Raw genomic sequence first — 21,258 nt, 5'->3', positions numbered from 1 at the left:
GCTCTTTCGTGTTGCTACAGTGACCTCAGGATCCCTCTAGCCTTGAAACAGTGTTCTTGGGGTTTGTCTGGAGTGCCATCAAGGAAATCAAGGCTCCTTTCATGTGTGATGTGCAAGACGGAATTGCTCTGCACGCAGTGCAGGGGAATCGGGCCTCATCTCGCGGCGAGGGGGAAGTCTCATGGTTTTTCTCGAGTTGCGGCGGGAACCTGGGGTATATTCTCGAGTTACGACGGGGATGGCCCTTCCATCCACGTGTTTGTTCAGCGACGTCAGGACTCCTGCCTAGTTGCGAGGGACAACTCGGGATTCTCCTCGAGGTTTGGCAGGGCAATTGGGACGCCTCTCCAGCTGAGGCGGGAGACCAAGTGTCCCTTTCCACGTGCACAGGAATCCTGGTACTCCTATCAAGTTTCACGAGGAGTCAGGCATCGTCTCCTTTGGAGGCACTGATCTCCGCGTACCTCTGAAGTTTTCAAAGAATGTGAGGCCTCCATTCGCGATGAAGTGGGAAAGTAGGTCTTTCTCTGTGGTCTCCACAAGGGATTCAGACATCCTTTCGTCTTGGGAGATGCAAGACGAGCCTGCATTCAAGTCACTGCAGGGATATCCGGCCTTATTTCAAGTCAGGGCATCGCGGTGTCCATTCCACTTGAGGCCGCAAACTCAGGGTCCCTCTCACATACCTAGAGCTGAGAGAAGCCTCCTCTTGAGGTGCTTGTGGTAAGGTTGTATTCCTCTGGAGTCGAAGCCAGGGACTAACCTCTCTTCTCGAGTTGATTTTTGGTCCACGGAGCTCTTTCGTGTTGCTACAGTGACCTCAGGATCCCTCTAGCCTTGAAACAGTGTTCTTGGGGTTTCTCTGGAGTGCCATCAAGGAAATCAAGGCTCCTTTCATGTGTGATGTGCAACACGGAATTGCTCTGCACGCAGTGCAGGGGAATCGGGCCTCATCTCGCGGCGAGGGGGAAGTCTCATGGTTTTTCTAGAGTTGCGGCGGGAACCTGGGGTATATTCTCGAGTTACAACGGGGATGGCCCTTCCACCCACGTGTTTGTTCAGCGACGACAGGACTCCTGCCTAGTTGCGAGGGACAACTCGGGATTCTCCTCGAGGCTTGGCAGGGCAATTGGGACGCCTCTCCAGCTGAGGCGGGAGACCAAGGGTCCCTTTCCACATGCCACAGGAATCCTGGGACTCCTATCAAGTTTCACGAGGAGTCAGGCATCGTCTCCTTTGGAGGCACTGATCTCCGCATACCTCTGGAGTTTTCAAAGGATGTGAGGCCTCCGGTCGCGATGAGGTGGGGAACTAGGTCTTTCTCTGTGGTCTCCACAGGGGATTCAGACATCCTTTTGTCTTGGGAGATGCAAGACGAGCCTGCATTCAAGTCACTGCAGGGATATCTGGCCTTATTTCGAGTCAGGGCATCGCGGTGTCCATTCCACTTGAGGCCGCAAACTCAGGGTCCCTCTCACATAGCTAGAGCTGAGAGAAGCCACCTCTTGAGGTGCTTGTGGTAAGGTGATATTCCTCTGGAGTCCAAGCCAGGGACTAACCTCTCATCTCGAGTTGATTTTTGGGCCACGGAGCTCTTTCGTGCTGCTACAGTGACCTCAGCATCCCTCTAGCCTTGAAACAGTGTTCTTGTGGTTTCTCTGGAGTGCCATCAAGGAAATCAAGGCTCCTTTCATGTGAGATGTGCAACACGGAATTGCTCTGCATGCAGTGCAGGTGAATCTGGCCTCATCTCGCGGCGAGGGGAAAGTCTCATGGTTTTTCTCGAGTTGCGGCGGGAACCTGGGGTATATTCTCGAGTTACGACGGGGATGGCCCTTCCACCCACGTGTTTGTTCAGCGACGGCAGGACTCCTGGTTAGTTGCGAGGGACAACTCGGGATTCTCCTCGAGGCTTGGCAGGGCAATTGGGACGCCTCTCCAGCTGAGGCGGGAGACCAAGGTTCCCTTTCCATGTGCACAGGAGTCCTGGGACTCCTATTGAGTTTCACGAGGAGTCAGGCATCGTCTCCTTTGGAGGCACTGATCTCTGCGTACCTCTGAAGTTTTCAAAGGATGTGAGGCCTCCGTTCGCGATGAGGTGGGGAAGTAGGTCTTTCTCTGTGGTCTCCACAGGGGATTCAGACATCCTTTCGTCTTGGGAAATGCAAGACGAGCCTGCATTCAAGTCACTGCAGGGATATCCGGCCTTATTTCGAGTCAGGGCATCGCGGTGTCCATTCCACTTGAGGCCGCAAACTCAGGGTCCCTCTCACATACCTAGAGCTGAGAGAAGCCTCCTCTTGAGGTGCTTGTGGTAAGGTGGTATTCCTCTGGAGTCGAAGCCAGGGACTAACCTCTCATCTCGTGTTGATTTTTGGTCCACGGAGCTCTTTCGTGTTGCTACAGTGACCTCAGGATCCTCTAGCCTTGAAACAGTGTTCTTGGGGTTTCTCTGGAGTGCCATCAAGGAAATCAAGGCTCCTTTCATGTGTGATGTGCAACACGGAATTGCTCTGCACGCAGTGCAGGGGAATCGGGCCTCATCTCGCGGCGAGGGGGAAGTCTCATGGTTTTTCTCGAGTTGCGGCGGGAACCTGGGGTATATTCTCGAGTTACGACGGGGATGGCCCTTCCACCCACGTGTTTGTTCAGCGACGTCAGGACTCCTGCCTAGTTGCGAGGGACAACTCGGGATTCTCCTCGAGGCTTGGCAGGGCAATTGGGACGCCTCTCCAGCTGAGGCGGGAGACCAAGGGTCCCTTTCCATGAGCCACAGGAATCCTGGGACTCCTATCAAGTTTCACGAGGAGTCAGGCATCGTCTCCTTTGGAGGCACTGATCTCCGCGTACCTCTGGAGTTTTCAAAGGGTGTAAGGCCTCCGGTCGCGATGAGGTGGGGAACTAGGTCTTTCTCTGTGGTCTCCACAGGGGATTCAGACATCCTTTCGTCTTGGGAGATGCAAGACGAGCCTGCATTCAAGTCACTGCAGATATATCCGGCCTTATTTCGAGCCAGGGCATCGCGGTGTCGACTCCACTTGAGGCCGCAAATTCAGGGACCCTCTCACTTCGCTAGAGCTGAGAGAAGCCTCCTCTTGAGGTGCTTGTGGTAAGGTGGTATTCCTCTGGAGTCGAAGCCAGGGACTAACCTCTCATTTCTAGTTGATTTTTGGTCCACGGAGCTCTTTCGTGTTGCTACATTGACCTCAGTGTGCCTCTAGGCTTGAAACAGTGTTCTTGGTGTTTCTCTGGAGTGCCATCAAAAAAATCAAGGCTCCTTTCATGTGTGATGTGCAACTCGGAATTGCTCTGCACGCAGTGCAGGGGAATCGGGCTTCATCTCGCGGCGAGGGGGAAGTCTCATGGTTTTTCTCGAGTTGCGGCGGGAACCTGGGGTATATTCTCGAGTTACGACGGGGATGGCCCTTCCACACACGTGTTTGTTCAGCGACGTCAGGACTCCTGCCTAGTTGCGAGGGACAACTCGGGATTCTCCTCGAGGCTTGGCAGGGCAATTGGGACGCCTCTCCAGCTGAGGCGGGAGACCAAGGGTCCCTATCCACGTGCCACAGGAATCCTGGGACTCCTATCAAGTTTCACGAGGAGTCAGGCATCGTCTCCTTTGGAGGCACTGATCTCCGCGTACCTCTGGAGTTTTCAAAGGATGTGAGGCCTCCGGTCACGATGAGGTGGGGAACTAGGTCTTTCTCTGTGGTCTCCACAGGGGATTCAAACATCCTTTCGTCTTCGGAGATGCAAGACGAGCCTGCATTCAAGTCACTGCAGGGATATCCGGCCTTATTTCGAGTCAGGGCGTCACGGTGTCCATTCCACTTGAGGCCACAAACTCAGGGACCCTCTCACTTAGCTAGAGCTGAGAGAAGCCTCCTCTTGAGGTGCTTGTGGTAAGGTGGTATTCCTCTGGAGTCGAAGCCAGGGACTAACCTCTCATCTCGGGTTGATTTTTGGTCCACGGAGCTCTTTCGTGTTGCTACAGTGACCTCAGGGTGCCTCTTGCCTTGAAACAGTGTTCTTGTGGTTTCTCTGGAGTGCCATCAAGGAAATCAAGGCTCCTTTCATGTGTGATGTGCAACTCGGAATTGCTCTGCACGCAGTGCAGGGGAATCGGGCCTCATCTCGCGGCGAGGGGGAAGTCTCATGGTTTTTCTCTAGTTGCGGCGGGAAGCTGGGGTATATTCTCGAGTTACGACGGGGATGGCCCTTCCACACAAGTGTTTGTTCAGCGACGGCAGAACTCCTGCCTAGTTGCGAGGGACAACTCGGGATTCTCTTCGAGGCTTGGCAGGGCAATTGGGACGCCTCTCCAGCTGAGGCGGGAGACCAAGGGTCCCTTTCCACGTGCCGCAGGAATCCTGGGACTCCTATCAAGTTTCACGAGGAGTCAGGCATCGCCTCCTTTGGAGGCACTGATCTCTGCGTACCTCTGGAATTTTCAAAGGATGTGAGGCCTCCGGTCGCGATGAGGTGGGGAACTAGGTATTTCTCTGTGGTCTCCACAGGGGATTCAGGCATCCTTTCGTCTTGGGAGATGCATGACGAGCCTGCATTCAAGTCACTGCAGGGATATCCGGCCTTATTTCGAGTCAGGGCATCGCGGTGTCCATTCCACTTGAGGCCGCAAACTCAGGGTCCCTCTCACATACCTAGAGCTGAGAGAAGCCTCCTCTTGAGGTGCTTGTGGTAAGGTGGTATTCCTCTGGAGTCGAAGCCAGGGACTAACCTCTCATCTCGAGTTGATTTTTGGTCCACGGAGCTCTTTCGTGTTGCTACAGTGACCTCAGGATCCCTCTAGCCTTGAAACAGTGTTCTTGGGGTTTCTCTGAAGTGCCATCAAGGAAATCAAGGCTCCTTTCATGTGTGATGTGCAAGACGTAATTGCTCTGCACGCAGTTCAGGGGAATTGGGCCTCATCTCGCGGCGAGGGGGAAGTCTCATGGTTTTTCTCGAGTTGCGGCGGGAACCTGGGGTATATTCTCGAGTTACGACAGGGATGGCCCTTCCACACACGTGTTTGTTCAGCGACGTCAGGACTCCTGCCTAGTTGCGAGGGACAACTCGGGATTCTCCTCGAGGGTTGGCAGGGCAATTGGGACGCCTTTCCAGCTGAGGCGGGAGACCAAGGGTCCCTTTCCACGTGCCACAGGAATCCTGGGACTCCTATCAAGGTTCACGAGAAGTCAGGCATCGTCTCCTTTAGAGGTACTGATGTCTGCGTACCTCTGGAGTTTTCAAAGGATGTGAAGCCTCCGGTCGCCATGAAGTGGGGAACTAGGTCTTTCTCTGTGGTCTCCACAGGTGATTCAGACATCCTTTCATCTTGGGAGATGCAAGACGAGCCTGCATTCAAGTCACTGCAGGGATATCCGCCCTTATTTCGAGTCAGGGCTTCTCGGTTTCCATTCCACTTGAGGCTGCAAACTCAGGGTCCCTCTCACATAGCTAGAGCTGAGAGAAGCCTCCTCTTGAGGTGCTTGTGGTAAGGTGGTATTTCTCTGGAGTCGAAGCCAGGGACTAACCTCTCATCTCGAGTTGATTTTTGGTCCACGGAGCTCTTTCGTGTTGCTACAGTGACCTCAGGATCCCTCTAGCCTTGAAACAGTGTTCTTGGGGGTTCTCTGGAGTGCCATCAAGGAAATCAAGGCTCCTTTCATGTGTGATGTGCAACACGGAATTGCTCTGCACGCAGTGCAGGGGAATCGGGCCTCATCTCGCGGCGAGGGGGAAGTCTCATGGTTTTTCAAGAGTTGCGGCGGGAACTTGGGGTATATTCTCTAGTTCCGACGGGGATGGCCCTTCCACACACGTGTTTGTTCAGTGACGTCAGGACTCCTGCCTAGTTTCGAGGGACAACTCGGGATTCTCCTCGATGCTTGGCAGGGCAATTGGGACGCCTCTCCAGCTGAGGCGGGAGACCAAGGGTCCCTTTCCACGTGCCACAGGAATCCTGGGACTCCTATCAAGTTTCACGAGGAGTCACGCATCGTCTCTTTTGGAGGCACTGATCTCCGCTTACCTCTGGAGTTTTCAAAGGATGTGAGGGCTCCGGTCGGGATGAGGTGGAGAACTAGGTTTTTCTCTGTGGTCTCCACAGGGGATTCAGACATCCTTTCGTCTTGGAAGATGCAAGACGAGCCTGCATTCAAGTCACTGCAGGGATATCCGGCTTTATTTCGAGTCAGGGCGTCTTGGTGTCCATTCCACTTGAGGCCACAAACTCAGGGACCCTCTCACTTCGCTAGAGCTGAGAGAAGCCTCCTCTTGAGGTGCTTGTGGTAAGGTGGTATTCCTCTGGAGTCGAAGCCAGGGACTAACCTCTCATTTCTAGTTGATTTTTGGTCCACGGAGCTCTTTCGTGTTGCTACATTGACCTCAGTGTGCCTCTAGGCTTGAAACAGTGTTCTTGGTGTTTCTCTGGAGTTCCATCAAAGAAATCAAGGCTCCTTTCATGTGTGATGTGCAACTCGGAATTGCTCTGCACGCAGTGCAGGGGAATCGGGCTTCATCTCGCGGCGAGGGGGAAGTCTCATGGTTTTTCTCGAGTTGCGGCGGGAACCTGGGGTATATTCTCGAGTTACGACGGGGATGGCCCTTCCACACACGTGTTTGTTCAGCGACGTCAGGACTCCTGCCTAGTTGCGAGGGACAACTCGGGATTCTCCTCGAGGCTTGGCAGGGCAATTGGGACGCCTCTCCAGCTGAGGCGGGAGACCAAGGGTCCCTTTCCACGTGCCACAGGAATCCTGGGACTCCTATCAAGTTTCACGAGGAGTCAGGCATCGTCTCCTTTGGAGGCACTGATCTCCGCGTACCTCTGGAGTTTTCAAAGGATGTGAGGCCTCCGGTCACGATGAGGTGGGGAACTAGGTCTTTCTCTGTGGTCTCCACAGGGGATTCAGACACCTTTCATCTTCGGAGATGCAAGACGAGCCTGCATTCAAGTCACTGCCGGGGTATCCAGCATTGTTTCGAGTCAGGGCATCGCGGTGTCCATTCCACTTGATGCCGCAAACTCAGGGTCCCTCTCACATACCTAGAGCTGAGAGAAGCCTCCTCTTGAGGTGCTTGTGGTAAGATGATATTCCTCTGGAGTCGAAGCCAGGGACTAACCTCTCATCTCGAGTGGATTTTTGGTCCACGGAGCTCTTTCGTGTTGCTACAGTGACCTCAGGATCCCTCTAGCCTTGAAACAGTGTTCTTGGGGTTTCTCTGGAGTGCCATCAAGGAAATCAAGGCTCCTTTCCTGTGTAATGTGCAACACAGAATTGCTCTGCACGCAGTGCAGGGGAATCGGGCCTCATCTCGCGGCGAGGGGGAAGTCTCATGGTTTTTCTCGAGTTGCGGCGGGAACCTGGGGTATATTCTCGAGTTACGACGGGGATGTCCCTTCCACACACGTGTTTGTTCAGCGACGGCAGAACTCCTGCCTAGTTGCGAGGGACAACTCGGGATTCTCCTCGAGGCTTGGCAGGGCAATTGGGACGCCTCTCCAGCTGAGGCGGGAGACCAAGGGTCCCTTTCCACGTGCCACAGGAATCCTGGGACTCCTATCAAGTTTCACGAGGAGTCAGGCATCGTCTCTTTTGGAGGCACTGATCTCCGCGTACCTCTGGAGTTTTCAAAGGATGTGAGGCCTCCGGTCCCGATGAGGTGGGGAACTAGGATTTTCTCTGTGGTCTACACGGGGGATTCAGGCATCCTTTCGTCTTGGGAGATGCAAGACGAGCCTGCATTCAAGTCACTGCAGGGATATCCGGCTTTATTTCGAGTCAGGGCGTCTTGTTGTCCATTCCACTTGAGGCCACAAACTCAGGGACCCTCTCACTTAGCTAGAGCTGAGAGAAGCCTCCTCTTAAGGTGCTTGTGGTAAGGTGGTATTCCTCTGGAGTCGAAGCCAGGGACTAACCTCTCATCTCGAGTTGATTTTTGGTCCACGGAGCTCTTTCGTGTTGCTACAGTGACCTCAGTGTGCCTCTAGACTTGAAACAGTGTTCTTGGTGTTTCTCTGGAGTGCCATCAAGGAAATCAAGGCTCCTTTCATGTGTGATGTGCAACTTGGAATTGATCTGCACGCAGTGCAGGGGAATCGGGCCTCATCTCGCGGCGAGGGGGAAGTCTCATGGTTTTTCTCGAGTTGCGGCGGGAACCTGGGGTATATTCTCGAGTTACGACGGGGATGGCCCTTCCACACACGTGTTTGTTCAGCTACGTCAGGACTCCTGCCTAGTTGCGAGGGACAACTCGGGATTATCCTCGAGGCTTGGCAGGGCAATTGGGACGCCTCTCCAGCTGAGGCGGGAGACCAAGGGTCCCTTTCCACGTGCCACAGGAATCCTGGGACTCCTATCAAGTTTCACGAGGAGTCAGGCATCGTCTCTTTTGGAGGCACTGATCTCCGCGTACCTCTGGAGTTTTCAAAGGATGTGAGGCCTCCGGTCGCGATGAGGTGGGAAACTAGGTTTTTCTCTGTGGTCTCCACAGGGGATTCAGACATCCTTTCGTCTTGGGAGATGCAAGACGAGCCTGCATTCAAGTCACTGCAGGGATATCCGGCCTTATTTCGAGTCAGGGCGTCATGGTGTCCATTCCACTTGAGGCCACAAACTCAGGGACCCTCTCACTTAGCTAGACCTGAGAGAAGCCTCCTCTTGAGGTGCTTGTGGTAAGGTGGTATTCCTCTGGAGTCGAAGCCAGGGACTAACCTCTCATCTCGAATTGATTTTTGGTCCATGGAGCTCTTTCGTGTTGCTACAGTGACCTCAGGGTGCCTCTTGCCTTGAAACAGTGTTCTTGGGGTTTCTCTGGAGTGCCATCAAGGAAATCAAGGCTCCTTTCATGTGTGATGTGCAACTCGGAATTGCTCTGCACGCAGTGCAGGGGAATCGGGCCTCATCTCGCGGCTAGGGGGAAGTCTCATGGTTTTTCTCTAGTTGCGGCGGGAAGCTGGGGTATATTCTCGAGTTACGACGGGGATGGCCCTTCCACACAAGTGTTTGTTCAGCGACGGCAGAACTCCTGCCTAGTTGCGAGGGACAACTCGGGATTCGCTTCGAGGCTTGGCAGGGCAATTGGGACGCCTCTCCAGCTGAGGGGGGAGACCAAGGGTCCCTTTCCACGTGCCACAGTAATCCTGGGACTCCTATCAAGTTTCACGAGGAGTCAGGCATCGCCTCCTTTGGAGGCACTGATCTCTGCGTACCTCTGGAATTTTCAAAGGATGTGAGGCCTCCGGTCGCGATGAGGTGGGGAACTAGGTATTTCTCTGTGGTCTCCACAGGGGATTCAGGCATCCTTTCGTCTTGGGAGATGCATGACGAGCCTGCATTCAAGTCACTGCAGGGATATCCGGCCTTATTTCGAGTCAGGGCATCGCGGTGTCCATTCCACTTGAGGCCGCAAACTCAGGGTCCCTCTCACATACCTAGAGCTGAGAGAAGCTTCCTCTTGAGGTGCTTGTGGTAAGGTGGTATTCCTCTGGAGTCGAAGTCAGGGACTAACCTCTCATCTCGAGTTGATTTTTGGTCCACGGAGCTCTTTCTTGTTGCTTCAGTGACCTCAGGATCCCTGTTGCCTTGAAAGAGTCTTCTTGGGGTTTCTCTGGAGTGCCATCAAGGAAATCAAGGCTCCTTTCATGTGTGATGTGCAACACGGCATTGCTCTGCACGCAGTGCAGGGGAATCGGGCCTCATCTCGCGGCGAGGGGGAAGTCTCATGGTTTTTCTCGAGTTGCGGCGGGAACCTGGGGTATATTCTCGAGTTACGACGGTAATGGCCCTTCCATCCACGTGTTTGTTCAGCGACGTCAGTACTCCTGCCTAGTTGCGAGGGACAACTCGGGATTCTCCTCGAGGCTTGGCAGGGCTATTGGGACGCCTCTCCAGCTGAGGCGGGAGACCAAGGGTCCCTTTCCACGTGCCACAGGAATCCTGGGACTCCTATCAAGGTTCACGAGGAGTCAGGCATCGTCTCCTTTAGAGGCACTGATGTCTGCGTACCTCTGGAGTTTTCAAAGGATGTGAAGCCTCTGGTCGCCATGAAGTGGGGAACTAGGTCTTTCTCTGTGGTCTCCACAGGGGATTCAGAAATCATTTCATCTTGGGAGATGCAAGATGAGCCTGCATTCAAGTCACTGCAGGGATATCCGGCCTTATTTCGAGTCAGGGCATCGCGATTTCCATTCCACTTGAGGCTGCAAACTCAGGGTCCCTCTCACATACCTAGAGCTGAGAGAAGCCTCCTCTTGAGGTGCTTTTGGTAAGGTGGTATTCCTCTGGAGTCGAAGCCAGGGACTACCCTCTCATCTCGAGTTGATTTTTGGTCCATGGAGTTCTTTCGTGTTGCTACAGTGACCTCAGGGTGCCTCTTGCCTTGAAACAGTGTTCTTGGGGTTTCTCTGGAGTGCCATCAAGGAAATCAAGGCTCCTTTCATGTGTGATGTGCAACTCGGAATTGCTCTGCACGCAGTGCAGGGGAATCGGGCCTCATCTCGCGGCGAGGGGGAAGTCTCATGGTTTTTCTCTAGTTGCGGCGGGAAGCTGGGGTATATTCTCGAGTTACGACGGGGATGGCCCTTCCACACAAGTGTTTGTTCAGCGACGGCAGTACTCCTGCCTAGTTGCGAGGGACAACTCGGGATTCTCTTCGAGGCTTGGCAGGGCAATTGGGACGCCTCTCCAGCTGAGGGGGGAGACCAAGGGTCCCTTTCCACGTGCCACAGGAATCCTGGGACTCCTATCAAGTTTCACGAGGAGTCAGGCATCGCCTCCTTTGGAGGCACTGATCTCTGCGTACCTCTGGAATTTTCAAAGGATGTGAGGCCTCCGGTCGCGATGAGGTGGGGAACTAGGTATTTCTCTGTGGTCTCCACAGGGGATTCAGACATCCTTTCGTCTTGGGAGATGCATGACGAGCCTGCATTCAAGTCACTGCAGGGATATCCGGCCTTATTTCGAGTCAGGGCATCGCGGTGTCCATTCCACTTGAGGCCGCAAACTCAGGGTCCCTCTCATATACCTAGAGCTGAGAGCAGCCTCCTCTTGAGGTGCTTGTGGTAAGGTGGTATTCCTCTGGAGTCGAAGCCAGGGACTAACCTCTCATCTCGAGTTGATTTTTGGTCCACGGAGCTCTTTCTTGTTGCTACAGTGACCTCAGGATCCCTCTTGCCTTGAAAGAGTCTTCTTGGGGTTTCTCTGGAGTGCCATCAAGGAAATCAAGGCTCCTTTCATGTGTGATGTGCAAGACGGAATTGCTCTGCACGCAGTGCAGTGGAATTGGGCCTCATCTCGCGGCGAGGGGGAAGTCTCATGGTTTTTCTCGAGTTGCGGCGGGAACCTGGGGTATATTCTCGAGTTACGACGGGGATGGCCCTTCCACCCACGTGTTTGTTCAGCGACATCAGGACTCCTGCCTAGTTGCGAGGGACAACTCGGGATTCTCCTCGAGGGTTGGCAGGGCAACTGGGACGCCTCTCCAGCTGAGGCGGGAGACCAAGGGCCCTTTCCACGTGCCACAGGAATCCTGGAACTCCTATCAAGGTTCACGAGGAGTCAGGCATCGTCTCCTTTAGAGGCACTGATGTCTGCGGACCTCTGGAGTTTTCAAAGGATGTGAAGCCTCTGGTCGCCATGAAGTGGGGAACTAGGTCTTTCTCTGTGGTCTCCACAGGGGATTCAGACATCCTTTCATCTTGGGAGATGCAAGACGAGCCTGCATTCAAGTCACTGCAGGGATTTCCAGCGTTATTTCCCGTCAGGGCATCGCAGAGTCCATTCCACTTGAGGCCGAAAAATCAGGGTCCCTCTCACATAGCTAGAGCTGAGAGAAGCCTCCTCTTGAGGTGCTTGTGGTAAGGTGGTATTCCTCTGGAGTCGAAGCCAGGGACTAACCTCTCATCTCGAGTGGATTTTTGGTCCACGGAGTTCTTTCGTGTTGCTACAGTAACCTCAGGATCCCTCTAGCCTTGAAGCAGTGTTCTTGGGGTTTCTCTGGAGTGCCATCAAGGAAATCAAGGCTCCTTTCATGTGTGATGTGCAACACGGAATTGCTCTGCAGGCAGTGCAGGGGAATCGGGCCTCATCTTGTGGAGAGGGGGAAGTCTCATGGTTTTTCTCGAGTTGCGGCGGGAACCTGGGATATATTCTCGAGTTACAACGGGGATGGCCCTTCCACCCACATGTTTGTTCAGCGACGTCAGGACTCCTGCCTAGTTGCGAGGGACAACTCGGGATTCGCCTCGAGGCTTGGCAGGGTAATTGGGACGCCTCTCCAGCTGAGGCGGGAGACCAAGGGTCCCTTTCCACGTGCCACAGGAATCCTGGGATTCCTATCAAGTTTCACGAGGAGTCAGGCATCGTCCCCTTTGGAGGCACTGATCTCTGCGTACCTCTGGAATTTTCCAAGGATGTGAGGCCTCGGGTCGCGAATAGGTGGGGAACTAGGTCTTTCTCTGTGGTCTCCACAGGGGATTCAGACATCCTTTCATCTTGGGAGATGCAAGATGAGCCTGCATTCAAGTCACTGCAGGGATATCCGGCCTTATTTCGAGTCAGGGCATCGCGGTGTCCATTCCACTTGAGGCCGCAAACTCAGGGTCCCTCTCACATACATATAACTGAGAGAAGCCTCCTCTTGCGGTGTTTGTGGTAAGTTGGTATTCCTCTGGAGTCGAAGCCAGGGAATAACCTCTCATCTCGAGTTGATTTTTGGTCCACGGAGTACTTTCGTGTTGCTACAGTGACCTCAGGATCCCTCTAGCCTTGAAACAGTGTTCTTGGGGTTTCTTTGGAGTGCCATCAAGGAAATCAAGGCTCCTTTCATGTGTGATGTGCAACACGGAATTGCTCTGCACGCAGTGCAGGGGAATCGGGCCTCATCTCGCGGCGAGGGGGAAGTCTCATGGTTTTTCTCGAGTTGCGGCGGGAACCTGGGGTATATTCTCGAGTTCCGACGGGGATGGCCCTTCCACCCACGTGTTTGTTCAGCGACGGCAGGACTCCTGCCTAGTTGCGAGGGACAACTTGGGATTCTCCTCGAGGCTTGGCAGGGCAATTGGGACGCCTCTCCAGCTGAGGCGGGAGACCAAGGGTCCCTTTCCACGTGCCACATGAATCCTGGGACTCCTATCAAGTTTCACGAGGAGTCAGGCATCGTCTCCTTTGGAGGCACTGATCTCCGCGTACCTCTGGCGTTTTCAAAGGATGTGAGGCCTCCGGTCGCGATGAGGTGGGGAAGTAGGTCTTTCTCTGTGGTCTCCACAGGGGATTCAGACATCCTTTCGTCTTGGGAGATGCAAGACGAGACTGCATTCAAGTCACTGCAGGGATATCCGCCCTTATTTCGAGTCAGGGCTTCTCGGTTTCCATTCCACTTGAGGCTGCAAACTCAGGGTCCCTCTCACATAGCTAGAGCTGAGAGAAGCCTCCTCTTGAGGTGCTTGTGGTAAGGTGGTATTCCTCTGGAGTCGAAGCCAGGGACTAACCTCTCATCTCGAGTTGATTTTTGGTCCACGGAGCTCTTTCGTGTTGCTACATTGAACTCAGTGTGCCTCTAGGCTTGAAACAGTGTTCTTGGTGTTTCTCTGGAGTGCCATCAAGGAAATCAAGGCTCCTTTCATGTGTGATGTGCAACTCGGAATTGCTCTGCACGCAGTGCAGGGGAATCGGGCTTCATCTCGCGGCGAGGGGGAAGTCTCATGGTTTTTCTCGAGTTGCGGCGGGAACCTGGGGTATATTCTCGAGTTACGACGGGGATGGCCCTTCCACACACGTGTTTGTTCTGCGACGTCAGGACTCCTGCCTAGTTGCGAGGGACAACTCGGGATTCTCCTCGAGGCTTGGCAGGGCAATTGGGACGCCTCTCCAGCTGAGGCGGGAGACCAAGGGTCCCTTTCCACGTGCCACAGGAATCCTGGGACTCCTATCAAGTTTCACGAGGAGTCAGGCATCGTCTCCTTTGGAGGCACTGATCTCCGCTTACCTCTGGAGTTTTCAAAGGATGTGAGGCCTCCGGTCACGATGAGGTGGGGAACTAGGTCTTTCTCTGTGGTCTCCACAGGGGATTCAGACACCTTTCGTCTTCGGAGATGCAAGACGAGCCTGCATTCAAGTCACTGCAGGGGTATCCAGCATTGTTTCGAGTCAGGGCATCGCGGTGTCCATTCCACTTGATGCCGCAAACTCAGGGTCCCTCTCACATACCTAGAGCTGAGAGAAGCCTCCTCTTGAGGTGCTTGTGGTAAGTTGGTATTCCTCTGAAGTCGAAGCCAGGGACTAACCTCTCATCTCGAGTTGATTTTTGGTCCACGGAGCTCTTTCCTGTTGCTACAGTGACCTCAGGATCCCTCTAGCCTTGAAACAGTGTTCTTGGGGTTTCTCTGGAGTGCCATCAAGGAAATCAAGGCTCCTTTCCTGTGTAATGTGCAACACAGAATTGCTCTGCACTCAGTGCAGGGGAATCGGGCCTCATCTCGCGGCGAGGGGGAATTCTGATGGTTTTTCTCGAGTTGCGGCGGGAACCTGGGGTATATTCTCGAGTTACGACGGGGATGGCCCTTCCACACACGTGTTTGTTCAGCGACGGCAGAACTCCTGCCTAGTTGCGAGGGACAACTCGGGATTCTCCTCGAGGCTTGGCAGGGCAATTGGGACGCCTCTCCAGCTGAGGCGGGAGACCAAGGGTCCCTTTCCACGTGCCACAGTAATCCTGGGACTCCTATTAAGTTTCACGAGGAGTCAGGCATCGTCTCTTTTCGAGGCACTGATCTCCGCGTACCTCTGGAGTTTTCAAAGGATGTGAGGCCTCCTGTCGCGATGAGGTGGGGAACTAGGTTTTTCTCTGTGGTCTCCACAGGGGATTCAGACATCCTTTCGTCTTGGGAGATGCAAGACGAGCCTGCATTCAAGTCACTGCAGGGATATCCGGCCTTATTTCGAGTCAGGGCGTCACGGTGTCCATTCCACTTGAGGCCACAAATTCAGGGACCCTCTCACTTAGCTAGAGCTGAGAGAAGCCTCCTCTTGAGGTGCTTGTGGTAAGGTGGTATTCCTCTGGAGTCGAAGCCAGGGACTAACCTCTCATCTCGAGTTGATTTTTGGTCCACGGAGCTCTTTCTTGTTGCTACAGTGACCTCAGGATCCCTCTTGCCTTGAAAGAGTCTTCTTGGGGTTTCTCTGGAGAGCCATCAAGGAAATCAAGGCTCCTTTCATGTGTGATGTGCAAGACGGAATTGCTCTGCACGCAGTGCAGGGGAATTGGGCCTCATCTCGCGGCGAGGGTGAAGTCTCATGGTTTTTCTCGAGTTGCGGCGGGAACCTGGGGTATATTCTCGAGTTACGACGGTAATGGCCCTTCCATCCACGTGTTTGTTCAACGACGTCAGTACTCCTGCCTAGTTGCGAGGGACAACTCGGGATTCTCCTCGAGGGTTGGCAGGGCAATTGGGACGCCTCTCCAGCTGAGGCGGAAGACCAAGGGTCCCTTTCCACGTGCCACAGGAATCCTGGGACTCCTATCAAGGTTCACGAGGAGTCAGGCATCGTCTCCTTTAGAGGCACTGATGTCTGCGTAAATCTGGAGTTTTCAAAGGATGTGAAGCCTCTGGTCGCCATGAAGTGGGGAACTAGGTCTTTCTCTGTGGTCTCCACAGGGGATTCAGACATCCTTTCATCTTGGGAGATGCAAGACGAGCCTGCATTCAAGTCACTGCAGGGATTTCCAGCGTTATTTCCCGTCAGGGCATCGCAGAGTCCATTCCACTTGAGGCCGCAAAATCAGGGTCCCTCTCACATACCTAGAGCTGAGAGAAGCCTCCTCTTGAGGTGCTTGTGGTAAGGTGGTATTCCTCTGGAGTCAAAGCCAGGGACTAACCTCTCATCTCGAGTGGATTTTTGGTCCACGGAGTTCTTTCGTGTTGCTACAGTAACCTCAGGATCCCTCTAACCTTGAAGCAGTGTTCTTGGGGTTTCTCTGGAGTGCCATCAAGGAAATCAAGGCTCCTTTCCTGTGTGATGTGCAACACGGAATTGCTCTGCACGCAGTGCAGGGGAATCGGGCCTCATCTTGCGGAGAGGGGGAAGTCTCATGGTTTTTCTCGAGTTGCGGCGGGAACCTGGGATATATTCTCGAGTTACGACGGGGATGGCCCTTCCACCCACATGTTAGTTCAGCGACGTCAGGACTCCTGCCTAGTTGCGAGGGACAACTCGGGATTCTCCTCGAGGCTTGGCACGGCAATTGGGACGCCTCTCCAGCTGAGGCGGGAGACCAAGGGTCCCTTTCCACGTGCCACAGGAATCCTGGGATTCCTATCAAGTTTCACGAGGAGTCAGGCATCGTCCCCTTTGGAGGCACTGATCTCCGCGTACCTCTGGAGTTTTCAAAGGATATGAGGCCTCGGGTCGCGAATAGGTGGGGAACTAGGTCTTTCTCTGTGGTCTCCACAGGGGATTCAGACATCCTTTCATCTTGGGAGATGCAAGATGAGCCTGCATTCAAGTCACTGCAGGGATATTCGGCCTTATTTCGAGTCAGGGCATCGCGATTTCCATTCCACTTGAGGCCGCAAACTCAGGGTCCCTCTCACATACATAGAACTGAGAGAAGCCTCCTCTTGCGGTGCTTGTGGTAAGTTGGTATTCCTCTGGAGTCGAAGCCAGGGAATAACCTCTCATCTCGAGTTGATTTTTGGTCCACGGAGTTCTTTCGTGTTGCTACAGTGACCTCAGGATCCCTCTAGCCTTGAAACAGTGTTCTTGGGGTTTCTTTGGAGTGCCATCAAGGAAATCAAGACTCCTTTCATGTGTGATGTGCAACACGGAATTGCACTGCACGCAGTGCAGGGGAATCGGGCCTCATCTCGCGGCGAGGGGGAAGTCTCATGGTTTTTCTCGAGTTGCGGCGGGAACCTGGGGTATATTCTCGAGTTCCGACGGGGATGGCCCTTCCACCCACGTGTTTGTTCAGTGACGTCAGGACTCCTGCCTAGTTGCGAGGGACAACTCGGGATTCTCCTCGAGGCTTGGCAGGGCAATTGGGACGCCTCACCAGCTGAGGCAGGAGACCAAGGGTCCCTTTCCACGTGCCACAGGAATCCTGGGACTCCTATCAAGTTTCACGAGGAGTCAGGCATCGTCTCTTTTGGAGGCACTGATCTCCGCGTACCTCTGGAGTTTTCAAAGGATGTGAGGCCTCCTGTCGCGATGAGGTGGGGAACTAGGTTTTTCTCTGTGGTCTCCACAGGGGATTCAGACATCCTTTCGTCTTGGGAGATGCAAGACGAGCCTGCATTCAAGTCACTGCAGGGATATCCGGCCTTATTTCGAGTCAGGGCATCGCGGTGTCCATTCCACTTAAGGCCACAAACTCAGGGTCCCTCTCACGTAGCTAGAGCTGAGAGAAGCCTCCTCTTGAGGTGCTTGTGGTAAGGTGGTATTCCTCTGGAGTCGAAGCCAGGGACTAACCTCTCATCTCGAGTTGATTTTTGGTCCACGGAGCTCTTTCGTGTAGCTACAGTGACCTCAGGATCCCTGTTGCCTTGAAAGAGTCTTCTTGGGGTTTCTCTGGAGTGCCATCAAGGAAATCAAGGCTCCTTTCATGTGTGATGGGCCACACGGAATTGCTCTGCACGCAGTGCAGGGGAATCAGGCCTCATCTCGCGGCGAGGGGAAAGTCTCATGGTTTTCCTAGAGTTGCGGCGGGAACCTGGGGTATATTCTCGAGTTACGACGGGGATGGCCCTTCCACCCACGTGTTTGTTCAGCGACGTCAGGACTCCTGCCTAGTTGCGAGGGACAACTCGGGATTCTCCTCGAGGGTTGGCAGGGCAATTGGGACGCCTCTCCAGCTGAGGCGGGAGACCAAGGGTCCCTTTCCACGTGCCACAGGAATCCTGGGACTCCTATCAAGGTTCACGAGGAGTCAGGCATCGTCTCCTTTAGAGGCACTGATGTCTGCGGACCTCTGGAGTTTTCAAAGGATGTGAAGCCTCTGGTCGCCATGAAGTGGGGAACTAGGTCTTTCTCTGTGGTCTCCACAGGGGATTCAGACATCCTTTCATCTTGGGAGATGCAAGACGAGCCTGCATTCAAGTCACTGCAGGGATTTCCAGCGTTATTTCCCGTCAGGGCATCGCAGAGTCCATTCCACTTGAGGCCGCAAAATCAGGGTCCCTCTCACATAGCTAGAGCTGAGAGAAGCCTCCTCTTGAGGTGCTTGTGGTAATGTGGTATTCCTCTGGAGTCGAAGCCAGGGACTAACCTCTCATCTCGAGTTGATTCTTGGTCCACGGAGCTCTTTCGTGTTGCTACAGTGACCTCTGGATCCCTCTAGCCTTGAAACAGTGTTCTTGGGGTTTCTCTGGAGTGCCATCAAGGAAATCAAGGCTCCTTTCATGTGTGATGTGCAACACGGAATTGCTCTGCACGCAGTGCAGGGGAATCGGGCCTCATCTCGTGGCGAGGGGAAAGTCTCAAGGTTTTTCTCGAGTTGCGGCGGGAACCTGGGGTATATTCTCGAGTTACGACGGGGATGGCCCTTCCACCCACGTGTTTGTTCAGCGACGGCAGGACTTCTGCCTAGTTGTGAGGGACAACTCGGGATTCTCCTCGAGGCTTGGCAGGGCAATTGGGACGCCTCTCCAGCTGAGGTGGGAGACCAAGGGTCCCTTTCCACGTGCCACAGGAATCCTGGGACTCCTATCAAGTTTCACGAGGAGTCAGGCATCGTCTCCTTTGGAGGCCCTGATATCTGCGTACCTCTGGAGTTATCAAAGGATGCGAGGCCTCCGGTCGCGATGAGGTGGGGAACTAGGTCTTTCTCTGTGGTCTCCACAGGGGATTCAGACATCCTTTCATCTTGGGAGATGCAAGACGAGCCTGCATTCAAGTCACTGCAGGGATATCCGGCCTTATTTCGAGTCAGGGCGTCACGGTGTCCATTCCACTTAAGGCCACAAACTCAGGGACCCTCTCACTTAGCTAGAGCTGAGAGAAGCCTCCTCTTGAGGTGCTTGTGGTAAGGTGGTATTCCTCTGGAGTCGAAGCCAGGGACTAACCTCTCATCTCGGGTTGATTTTTGGTCCACGGAGCTCTTTCGTGTTGCTACAGTGACCTCAGGGTTCCTCTTGCCTTGAAACAGTGTTCTTGGGGTTTCTCTGGAGTGCCATCAAGGAAATCAAGGCTCCTTTCATGTGTGATGTGCAACTCGGAATTGCTCTGCACGCAGTGCAGGGGAATCGGGCCTGATCTCGCGGCGAGGGGGAAGTCTCATGGTTTTTCTCTAGTTCCGGCGGGAAGCTGGCGTATATTCTCGAGTTACGACGGGGATGGCCCTTCCACCCACGTGTTTGTTCAGCGACGTCAGTACTCCTGCCTAGTTGCGAGGGACAACTCGGGATTCTCCTCGAGGGTTGGCAGGGCAATTGGGACGCCTCTCGAGCTGAGGCAGGAGACCAAGGGTCCCTTTCCACGTGCCACAGGAATCCTGGGACTCCTATCAAGGTTCACGAGGAGTCAGGCATCGTCTCCTTTAGAGGCACTGATGTCTGCGGACCTCTGGAGTTTTCAAAGGATGTGAAGCCTCTGGTCGCCATGAAGTGGGGAACTAGGTCTTTCTCTGTGGTCTCCACAGGGGATTCAGACATCCTTTCATCTTGGGAGATGCAAGACGAGCCTGCATTCAAGTCACTGCAGGGATTTCCAGCGTTATTTCCCGTCAGGGCATCGCAGAGTCCATTCCACTTGAGGCCGCAAAATCAGGGTCCCTCTCACATAGCTAGAGCTGAGAGAAGCCTCCTCTTGAGGTGCTTGTGGTAAGGTGGTATTCCTCTGGAGTCGAAGCCAGGGACTAACCTCTCATCTCGAGTGGATTTTTGGTCCACGGAGTTCTTTCGTGTTGCTACAGTAACCTCAGGATCCCTCTAGCCTTGAAGCAGTGTTCTTGGGGTTTCTCTGGAGTGCCATCAAGGAAATCAAGGCTCCTTTCATGTGTGATGTGCAACACGGAATTGCTCTGCACGCAGTGCAGGGGAATCGGGCCTCATCTTGTGGAGAGGGGGAAGTCTCATGGTTTTTCTCGAGTTGCGGCGGGAACCTGGGATATATTCTCGAGTTACAACGGGCATGGCCCTTCCACCCACATGTTTGTTCAGCGACGTCAGGACTCCTGCCTAGTTGCGAGGGACAACTCGGGATTCTCCTCGAGGCTTGGCAGGGCAATTGGGACGCCTCTCCAGCTGAGGCGGGAGACCAAGGGTCCCTTTCCACGTGCCACAGGAATCCTGGGATTCCTATCAAGTTTCACGAGGAGTCAGGCATAGTCCCCTTTGGAGGCACTGATCTCCGCGTACCTCTGGAGTTTTCAAAGGATGTGAGGCCTCGGGTGGCGAATAGGTGGGGAACTAGGTCTTTCTCTGTGGTCTCCACAGGGGATTCAGACATCCTTTCATCTTGGGAGATGCAAGATGAGCCTGCATTCAAGTCACTGCAGGGATATCCGGCCTTATTTCGAGTCAGGGCATCGCGGTTTCCATTCCACTTGAGGCCGCAAACTCAGGGTCCCTCTCACATACATAGAACTGAGAGAAGCCTCCTCTTGCGGTGCTTGTGGTAAGTTGGTATTCCTCTGGAGTCGAAGCCAGGGAATAACCTCTCATCTCGAGTTGATTTTTGGTCCACGGAGTTCTTTCGTGTTGCTACAGTGACCTCAGGATCCCTCTAGCCTTGAAACAGTGTTCTTGGGGTTTCTCTGGAGTGCCATCAAGGAAATCAAGGCTCCTTTCATGTGTGATGTGCAACACGGAATTGCTCTGCACGCAGTGCAGGGGAATCGGGCCTCATCTCGCGGCGAGGGGGAAGTCTCATGGTTTTTCTCGAGTTGCGGCGGGAACCTGGGGTATATTCTCGAGTTCCGACGGGGATGGGCCTTCCACCCACGTGTTTGTTCAGTGACGTCAGGACTCCTGCCTATTTGCGAGGGACAACTCGGGATTCTCCTCGAGGCTTGGCAGGGCAATTGGGACGCCTCTCCAGCTGAGGCAGGAGACCAAGGGTCCCTTTCCACGTGCCACAGGAATCCTGGGACTCCTATCAAGTTTCACGAGGAGTCAGGCATCGTCTCCTTTGGAGGCACTGATCTCCGCATACCTCTGGCGTTTTCAAAGGATGTGAGGCCTCCGGTCGCGATGAGGTGGGGAACTAGGTTTTTCTCTGTGGTCTCCACAGGGGATTCAGACATCCTTTCGTCTTG

Source organism: Cervus elaphus, chromosome X, assembly GCF_910594005.1.
Source record: "Cervus elaphus chromosome X, mCerEla1.1, whole genome shotgun sequence".
NCBI lineage: Eukaryota > Metazoa > Chordata > Mammalia > Artiodactyla > Cervidae > Cervus > Cervus elaphus.
Note: the sequence above shows the minus strand (reverse complement) of the source record.